A 9,092-nucleotide genomic window follows, 5' to 3' on the forward strand; every position below is an offset into this window, starting at 1 on the left:
TGTTTGAATATCGTCGATGGCCTTTTTTTTCGCTTACAAATGTTTTGCGTTTCAGACATTTCAGCATCAATTGAAAATGTTCAAGTATGGAAGCTACCCCCAACCATTGGCAAACGTACTGTGGCAGGATGTGTGCTGGGGATAGAAGGGTGTTGTGGCCCAAATATTCCAACACTACAACGATGCTGCTTGGTTTTCCATGGGATCAAAATGGTATTTTCCGCATTGCGGCGTAAAGGAAATGTTTGGGGTGGGGACACTGATTTGTACAGCCACAGCCGAAATCAAATCAATGCGGGAGTTCTATAAGTTTCCTCATTGGGAAAATTGAAGTGAATTTTCAAATGATGATAAAATGTTACTTTTTGTTATGGGAAAAGAAGTCATTTTAAAAGTGTTAGTTAAAATAACACAGCAGTTCTTTAAAGCGAGCATAGTACGTGAGTTATCCTAAATCACATGACAATTATATTAATATTTATATTGATTACTGAACGTATTTACTATTCTTTATCCGAAATTTAAATATACTAATTCAAAACCCACTTCCACTTGTTGGTAAAGTTCTCTTTTTAACAAATTTGCAAATATTGGATTCGTTAAGGGTTTCGATTTTAATGCCAGACTATGTAACACAAAAACACTAGAAAGCGGTACCGACTGGCAGAGGTGGAGTAAGATGATGTAGCCAGGAAAACATAGGTCACCTTTTCAAAAATTTATTTTCATTCGGTCCCCTTTTATATTTTTCACCAGAATTTTTTACTAAACATTTGTTATCGTCTATGCAACGGCAAATAAAAATGTGCGTATTCTGAATTTAAATTATTAGAATATAAAGAATCCCTCCCTGGTGTGGGTGACGGTATAAAATTTTGGCACGACAGAATTCAATTCAATATTCAATTTATTTCCGAAGGTTTTTGGTTGTAACTAAAAAAAAAAAATAGAAAAGTTTTGATTATTCTTGTGGATTATTATTATTTGTTCATTTATTATTTTTTTTGTTTTTACATCAAGTCGAGAATATGATGTCATTTGTCGATTGAACCCTTATTATGGCACTTCCGGCGATAGGTCCTCACATCCTTTTATATATATTATCTTTAAGAGCTGAACGAGTCTGAGACTTGTTGACATAAACCCGCGACTTCAAAAAGCCCCACAAAAGATACTGGAGCGGTAAAAACAGCTATCTTTCTGGCCAGTGAAAATCGCCAAAACCGGAGATTAGGCACTCGGGAAATGCATCCTTAAGCACATCAAGTTGCGGCAAAAAGATCATTGTTTTATAGAGCTCATCATTCACAGTAGCCGTTTGGCCCGCGACGTCATCAGAAAAAAAGGCGTCTTCGATGATTCCTCCAGCGAAAACAGCACACAATATAGTGACTTTGTGCGGGTGTAATGGCTCTTCGTGGAGCGGATTTCATTGTCCAATAAACACGAAGTTTGCTTATATACGTACCCGTTAAGCTGGAAGTGGACCTCATCATTCATTATTATTTTTGATGAAGAATCATCTTCTTCTTGGTGGTGGTTATGTATGGCTTGATCATATGTTAGACCCGACTGCGGGACAGCAGCTAACAGCTGATGCACCATTTGGACTTTTTACGGAAACATTTTCAAATCTTGTACCAAAATACGCAGTAAAGACAACGGCGCTTCCATGACATCCTTGGCTAAAGCAGCAACATTCTCTGCAGAAAGCATACTCCGTGTTTGCCACGCCTGGCAGCATCTTTCGTTGTACCAGGGCGAGACGACGGGTAAACGTCGCAGTGTTTCACCAGCAGGCGTTGAACGGCCAGGAAATCTGGGCCGAAATTCACGTTGTGCCAAAATCACCGACCGATTATTGGTATTGGTTGCGAGACACTTATAGCCATGATGTACCTCAAGTTGGGGAGCGCAGACCCACTACCTATTAAATGTTCAAACCGATTTTCACTGTTTAATTTTTAATATGCAAACATGTAACTAAAAAACCAAATGCCTAAAGCTCTCTGAAACTTCTGGATGTCGAAGATCAGAGGTTATCGATTTGATCCATTATTTGTTCCAATTTCAATGCTCATATTTCATATTGTAGCTTCTTTCTAGATTTCACCGTGCCCTAGTGTAATATTATATCCTTAAATCTCTCACTTCCGCAGCATCTCCTAAGTTGTGAAAAATTTGTAGCCATTGTTTTCACATTGTTGATTTGCATGAAAATATGCTTCTATCCTTATTGGCCAACTCTTCAAGAATGTGCAATCATTATAAATCTCCTTCATATTGCAAGTAGTCATTAAGTGTTAGCGTATTGGAGAACAAGTGACCTCGGAGTATTGCATCGAGATGACTTTCACATCTTATCCGCTTGCGAGCAGATTATTGCAAGCATGTGCAAACATTTTACACATGCTCATCTCCAGTAATGACGTCGAGAGTAGTGCTTGCCAGATTTACAGTTGCCACCGACAATTCCATGGAATGCACTCAGCACTGTGTGCTGAGCTGTGGTGTGGTGCTTGCCATGCTGTTGGCATTTTACTGGTTCCCTTTGCATCTTCGTTTGCCACGTCATAGTGACGTTGTCGCGACTTAACAAAAGACTGATGATGGAGGATGTGCTTTGCATTAACGTAACTGTTTGTCATTGTGTTTTGCAGAGTTGTCTGTGACGGGATTCCACATACACATAGAAACTGGTGTTGTGTGTAGTGTGTATAAACAAGATTTGTATTCGCTAGCGGTGATCACTGAATATATCTGCGAGAATGTGTGTAATGTGCCACAATCATTCATTTATGCATATCATTTGCATAATGGTTTGTATTGGCAACCTCACACACATACACACCTTGCACACATACACAACAAAGCAAGGCGGCATATGTGGTGAGTGTTCATCTAAATGGTGTTTGTTTATTGGGTTGTAAAGACAGTCGATTTAAATGACTGCGAAAAGGCTTGTTATATTCCATGATATTGCCCCGATTAGAAATTTAACACCTGACAGCTAATAGAGGAATTGGACCGAGTTTACCCTTTTTAGTATGGTTGGCATAGGTTTTTGAATTTGAATAAAAAAAAATCTATTCCTCTAATCTTCTGTTCATTAAGACCCATTTTGTGAGAATTCTATCATACGTATTTTTTCACCTCCATTAAATGCGTTGGCAGGTAATACGGCCCATTTTATGTATATCGCAGAAAATTACAATATAATAAAAATATGTACATTGTCATGGTGCTGCTGGCTGAATTGCACTATACAACTGGAAGAGCAGGCATATCCAATTCTATCTATATGCCAGAGAAAATTTCAATTTAAATTCTGTTTCGATGAAAGCGCTGATGGGGGTGATGTTTATTTATAATGTAGTTTTGTTTGTATTTTTTGGGAGGGGAAACGAAATATTAATTGAATTCATCCAATTCGCTTCAAAGAACAAGATTATTATGTATAGCCTGAACAAGGAATTATTTTCAATAACTATTTTCAAAGACTCCACTTTTTTTGGAAAACATAATACCCAAAATTTTATAGCAGTTTTCAAATAAATTTATTTCATTCAAAATTGTAGAAAAAACATGTAACACTACTACTCTTTTCAATATACTACAATATAGTACATGCTAAAAATGACTCCAACTCCTCCTTCATTCTCCAACCATTTTTTCAATCTGTTTCGTTTCTTTTCTGTTTTAATTTTTTTAATATCCATTGAGAATTGCTCTGCACAAGGATTCTCCCTGCAATTGTCAATATTGCAGAACATGTGTTGCACTTTATGTGCCATGGAATGGACGTGAATGGGCAAAGTTATCTTCTGGGGAAGTCGTTTCAAATGCAATCATAAACCACATTATTGCGGTCGTTTAGCATTCGTGGTTATTGCCATCAACCCCTTTCGACTGACCAACTGTGTGTTTTAGATGGAAAAAATCTTACTTTGTTGAGAAGAAGGAGGAGAACAGCATAAGGGAGACACGACAATATAGATAAAAACGAGTAGAAAACAAGACGACTGGGAATTTTAAATTGTAAACAAATATTGTTAGGGAGCGGGGCGTTGCTGAACGTACACCGAGTGATGCGGCAGGAAGCAGAAATGTGAAGATTTTATGTTTATTTACTTTTTAGAAAAATTTTGGTAGTTTTCGTTTTAATCATGAACAAAGGTAAAGTTGTCAGAACTTTTTGGTTGGGTCAAATTTACATTTGTTTAGGTTTTGCAAATAATTTAATAGATCTTTTTTTCGATAATTGGAAGCATTGCTTGCCGTGTTAATTTTTTGTGTATTAGATTTTATATGCAAGTTTGTCTTCCTTGATGGAATTGATTTCATTATTTCCTCGAGATAAGTAAAGATAATAACCACATCGCTTCGTCTGTTATAAACATTCGAGCATATTTTTGGATTGTTTATAATGTCTAATTATAAGCTTGTTTTCATAAATTGCGATAATATTAATGTTTGTAACACATAGGTAAAACATTTTCCAAGGAGTATCGTTTTGTAATTGCCGCCTTTACAGTATTCTGCCAACTCTCCGAGTGACTAGAGCATAGGATTTCGTCCTAGTGCCAAAAGCCCTCTTCTATTTTTTCTCTGTACTTTCATCACTGCAACGCATACAGTAAGCACATTTAAAGTTTTTCTACAAAAAGGATAATTTTTGGATACTGTAAAACTTCTTCTTATCCTCAGCAAGCCTACATTTCAGTTCATCATCTCCATCCGGATGTTAAAGTGACCCACTATAAATATATGATGAGACGGTTCTTGAAATGTCTTAATTAATTAAATTTTGCCAATTCCAATTTAGAGAGTTAACTTATTCTATTAGTCGTGCGATAATGACATTTCTAAGTGCCCAATGCTTACGTCGTTAGACTCAGATCGGGGTCTAAATAATTGGACTTAGCACAAATAGTGTAACATATAGAAATCCAGTAGTATTTACACCCCTTTAGACCATACCTTCATTCATAAATTGCCTGAAGCTTAATCTCCGAGGGTCCTAAAATCGTTGTAAGGCCATACGTCTCTGTTGGCAATATGATAAGCTGTGACACCAGAGCTGCTTGTTCCTCTACAAAGAAACTTATGACCCTTTTAGAGTGATGTTCCTTTTTGATCTCATGACCTACATAGTTTCTGTCCACTAGTGCCACCACCGCATGGTTTGTCATCCAGATGTGCGACATAAATAATTGAGGTCCTAGGTTGTTAGCAAATAGTTCCGAGTACTTGGTGTTCCGAAAATATCCCTCAGAGTGGCGCCATCCTGCGTTAACAGCAATCAATAATCCATTTGCCTGTGAAAAACTCTGTTTTAGATAGATCTACTCCATCAATGCGCAATGTGCTTTGTATTGATTTCTCTTACGCTCGTTTGTGGAATCTTGACCAACAGGAAAATACCCGTTTTTTCTTAATTTTTGGAAATATTGGTGTTTTTTCACCACACTTGATTACTTTTGAGTTCTAATCATTAAAAAAGTATAAACGTTGCAACACTTCGTTTTGGGACTTCAAAATTTTCTTTACCCCTTTGAATATTTCTTTGATATCGAACATTTATTATCTCGGTGTATGTGTATGTACCAACGATACTGGCAAGACTAATTGTAACCAAGGATTATTCTACTCGTTTGAATTGGGGTTTAAATTATTCAGTTATTACCAATCAATTAATCATTTTTGCTTTTAAATTGCTCGGCCATTTTAAAGTAGATTCCCTAAACTTGCTATCGGTTACCTAATGACTTGAGTTAATCGTCTTTGCCCATGTTTTCATGAAAGAACGAAACTTGTAATAAAAGTAATTTATTATGGTGTTTTGATAAATTGAGGGAAGTATCCTGCCAAGGGGAAGTGGTTTCCTCAAAGTGTCTTAAGAGACAATGAGTTCTTTTACTTAAAGTTATTGTATATTGCATCGAGAATGGTGTGGGGACCCTTTAAATTATAATATGCCCATGGGGGTTCCTTCCCCCACTCAACAAATCCTTTCGTCAATTATAAAATATCAGCAACATAAATATGAAATTCATATTCGGACGCGATTCCTTCAACAGTTCGGCAACATAAGTACCACATGGCATTCGAGAACTTCTACCAACGAACAGCGTGGAAATTTTAAATGTTCTGGTTTCTATGGCGTCTTTTGGGTTTCAGGGGATTCCAGAATAAATACGCCAACATCGTACACAATTTGGTCTTGCATGTTGCCATTAGTTTTTGTATCCAATGCACCTGACCCTGGGCCTGTAAGTTTGCCTAACCAGGGTGAAAATTTCAAAAATCTGTCCATAACCATCACCTGCATTGTGTGCAGCATGAAACAGCTTTTCCTGCGCTGGAAGATTCGACAGATGCACGACATTGAGATGTTATTTTCTGGAATTGGATGCCAGTGTTGAGAGTCGGCAAGAGTATCACTTTTTCACCAACGGACCCAGAAGCACGCCCAGTGGATTACCAAATTGTACTGTACATGTTACATGGGCGCCAATGTTGCGGCCATAACGATGGTGATGCTGGACTCACAGAGAAGACTTATGTATCCGGCTTGGTTCCCGTTTGATTGGAGTTCTTCTTCGCAGGTTTACTGGGCGGTGTTGATGTATCAGTTTATGGGTGTCACCACCCAAATCGTTCAGAATTTGGTGAATGATGCTCCGGCAGGGTGCTGCTTTGTTTGATCAGTGGCCATGTCCGTGTTGGTTGGCATGCGAGTGTCCAGAATTGGCCATGACTCGAAGAAAACTGAAAATGAGAATCTTGCGGATTTGGGAAAGTGGTGTCGAGACCATAAAAGACCATTAAGTATATAGAATAGAGAGACTAGCATCAGAATTTTCTCAAATATTGTTTTGGTTTCAGGTTATTTAAGCTGGTCGAAGACACCCAGTCTTATGTGCGTTGATTTTGTACATTTCCGGCGGACTCAACATTTGTGTCGCCGTCGTCTATTTGATTTCTTCGTCGAAAGTTTGACAGCATATCTCTATTATTCCGCGTTCATTCTGGCAATTACCATCGAAATATATCCGAGCTACTACTACGGCAGCAGTTGCCAACAGAATTCAACGATCTAAGCTATGCCATATTCTGCAGCAATTGGTTGGAGCAACCAAAGCGTTTCCACAAAAACATGAGAATTTTTGTGGAGAGCACATTGCCCAAAGTCACGATGACGGCTGGAGGAATTGTAAGGATGCAAATCGAAATTTTCTTTGCCATTTGCAAATGGCTTATTCTTTGTTTACTCTGATCAGAGTATTAAATAGATGTGACTAAGAGATAAATCATTACAATTTTGAAACTATCTAATTGCACAATTGTAGTAGAATGCACCATGAATTCACTTGGATATTTAAGTGTTGGAAAATTACGAATCAACATTAATCAGTCATGTTATGCACATTAAATGGCATATGGGATAGAAAGCTTTCAATGCAGTTAAGGTGTTTTTTATTTTTACATTAACGAACGCAATTACATAAGTATTTATTTATCGACTTTGGTCAGTAAAAACTTTTATATAAGTACTTTACAACCCAATTCGTGCGAAACGGTATTGGGAAATAATAGGTTGCTAAACAGATCTGTAATGAGTATTTCTTTTGCTGCGCTTCCTCATGCAATTACGACATGGGAACTTGGATACTTCCATTTATCATTGGTATTTTTAGTTTCCTAGTACATGTAGAATTAGTAATAAGAAATGCTGTCATAAATTCTAAATTGTTAGTGAAACTTATTCATTTATGTATAGTTTACAATTTTTGTGCACCCGTACCTTTTTACTCCTTCAGAGAACTACTTTGCCCAAAAGTGTACGAAAACGGAAAAGTGAAAATGTCAAAATATCCATCAAACAATTTAAAAGTTTTAGTCAATGTTCGATAAATTAAATATATTTCGACTTCTATTATGATTATTCAAATTGTTGACCCTCTATGGAGTAGGTTCCTAAATAAATAATAGGTAGGTAGGTAGTAGGTTCCTAATAAAAAAATGATATAAATATTGCGACTTGCCAGGTTTGGACTTTATCAAATACTTCTTTCACTTTATATGACATATATGATAATTTTTAGATGTGGGCGAGGTACCAGATATAGTCGACCGAAGTATTACATTTTCGTAGTTCATCTAATACATCGAATCGAACATTTGTATCCAATTCTATAAGAAATCACAAATTCCATATTCATCTCAGGTTTCTGGTTAAGAAAAATATTTGTTTCGCAAGTTATGACAGATAAAATTGTTGAAAATTGTGACCCTTTGTGGGTAAGGTACCCGAAGAGGTTCGCAGATATATGACATCTTCACAAAAGGTCTTGTTTGGATGTCTGAAATTTGAAAAGATTTGGATACTTATTTCACGTTTTGTGATCGTTTGTTTTTCGAAATTTTGAGCACTTTGTGGGAGGTACCAGAAGGATGCACCCGATACATCCCATCTTCACAGCATATCTTGTGTTAGAAGAAATAACAGGTTGTGTGAAATGTCAAGAGAGCCTGATGCTTATTCGTATTTTGTAATCGTTTGGAACCTTTGTGTGGGCGGTATCAGAAGGAATTGTCTGATATCTGTCATCTTTATAACAGACCTTGTGTTGATAGAAATATTGAGATGTGGCAAGATTGAATGGAATCGGATATTAATTTTGAGTTTTGTAAGCTTCTTGGATATTCAAAATGGATAATATGGACCGATATACCCTATCTTCAAACCAGATCTGGGTTAATAAAAATATTGTGATGTGTGAAATTCGAAGACAATCGGACTCTTACAACAGAGATATAATTATTCAAAATTTTGACCCTCTGTGGGGGAGGTACTTGTTGGAGTGAACCGATATTTTCCATTTTTACATCTGACCTAGCAGTGATGCAAATATTTTTGAAGCGAAATCGAATTATACTTTCTTTTTTTATCCGATATTGCCCATCTCCTAACTTGACCTAAGGTTGACAATAATATTAAGATGTACCAAGTTTGAATCAAATCGCCCTATCAAATGCTGTGTACCCTCTGTAGCCATTACAATAGTTTTTCGGAACCGAAATGGATT

At 36.9% G+C, this 9,092-nt stretch overlaps 1 pseudogene; it reads left to right on the forward strand.

Annotated features, from left to right (window-relative positions):
- Positions 1–1,672: 1,672 nt before the first annotated feature.
- On the forward strand, positions 1,673–7,305 carry LOC101892858 (odorant receptor 33b-like; annotated as a pseudogene).
- Positions 7,306–9,092: the final 1,787 nt, after the last annotated feature.

This window comes from Musca domestica, unplaced genomic scaffold (assembly GCF_030504385.1).
Source record: "Musca domestica strain aabys unplaced genomic scaffold, Musca_domestica.polishedcontigs.V.1.1 57, whole genome shotgun sequence".
Classification (NCBI taxonomy): Eukaryota; Metazoa; Arthropoda; class Insecta; order Diptera; family Muscidae; genus Musca; species Musca domestica.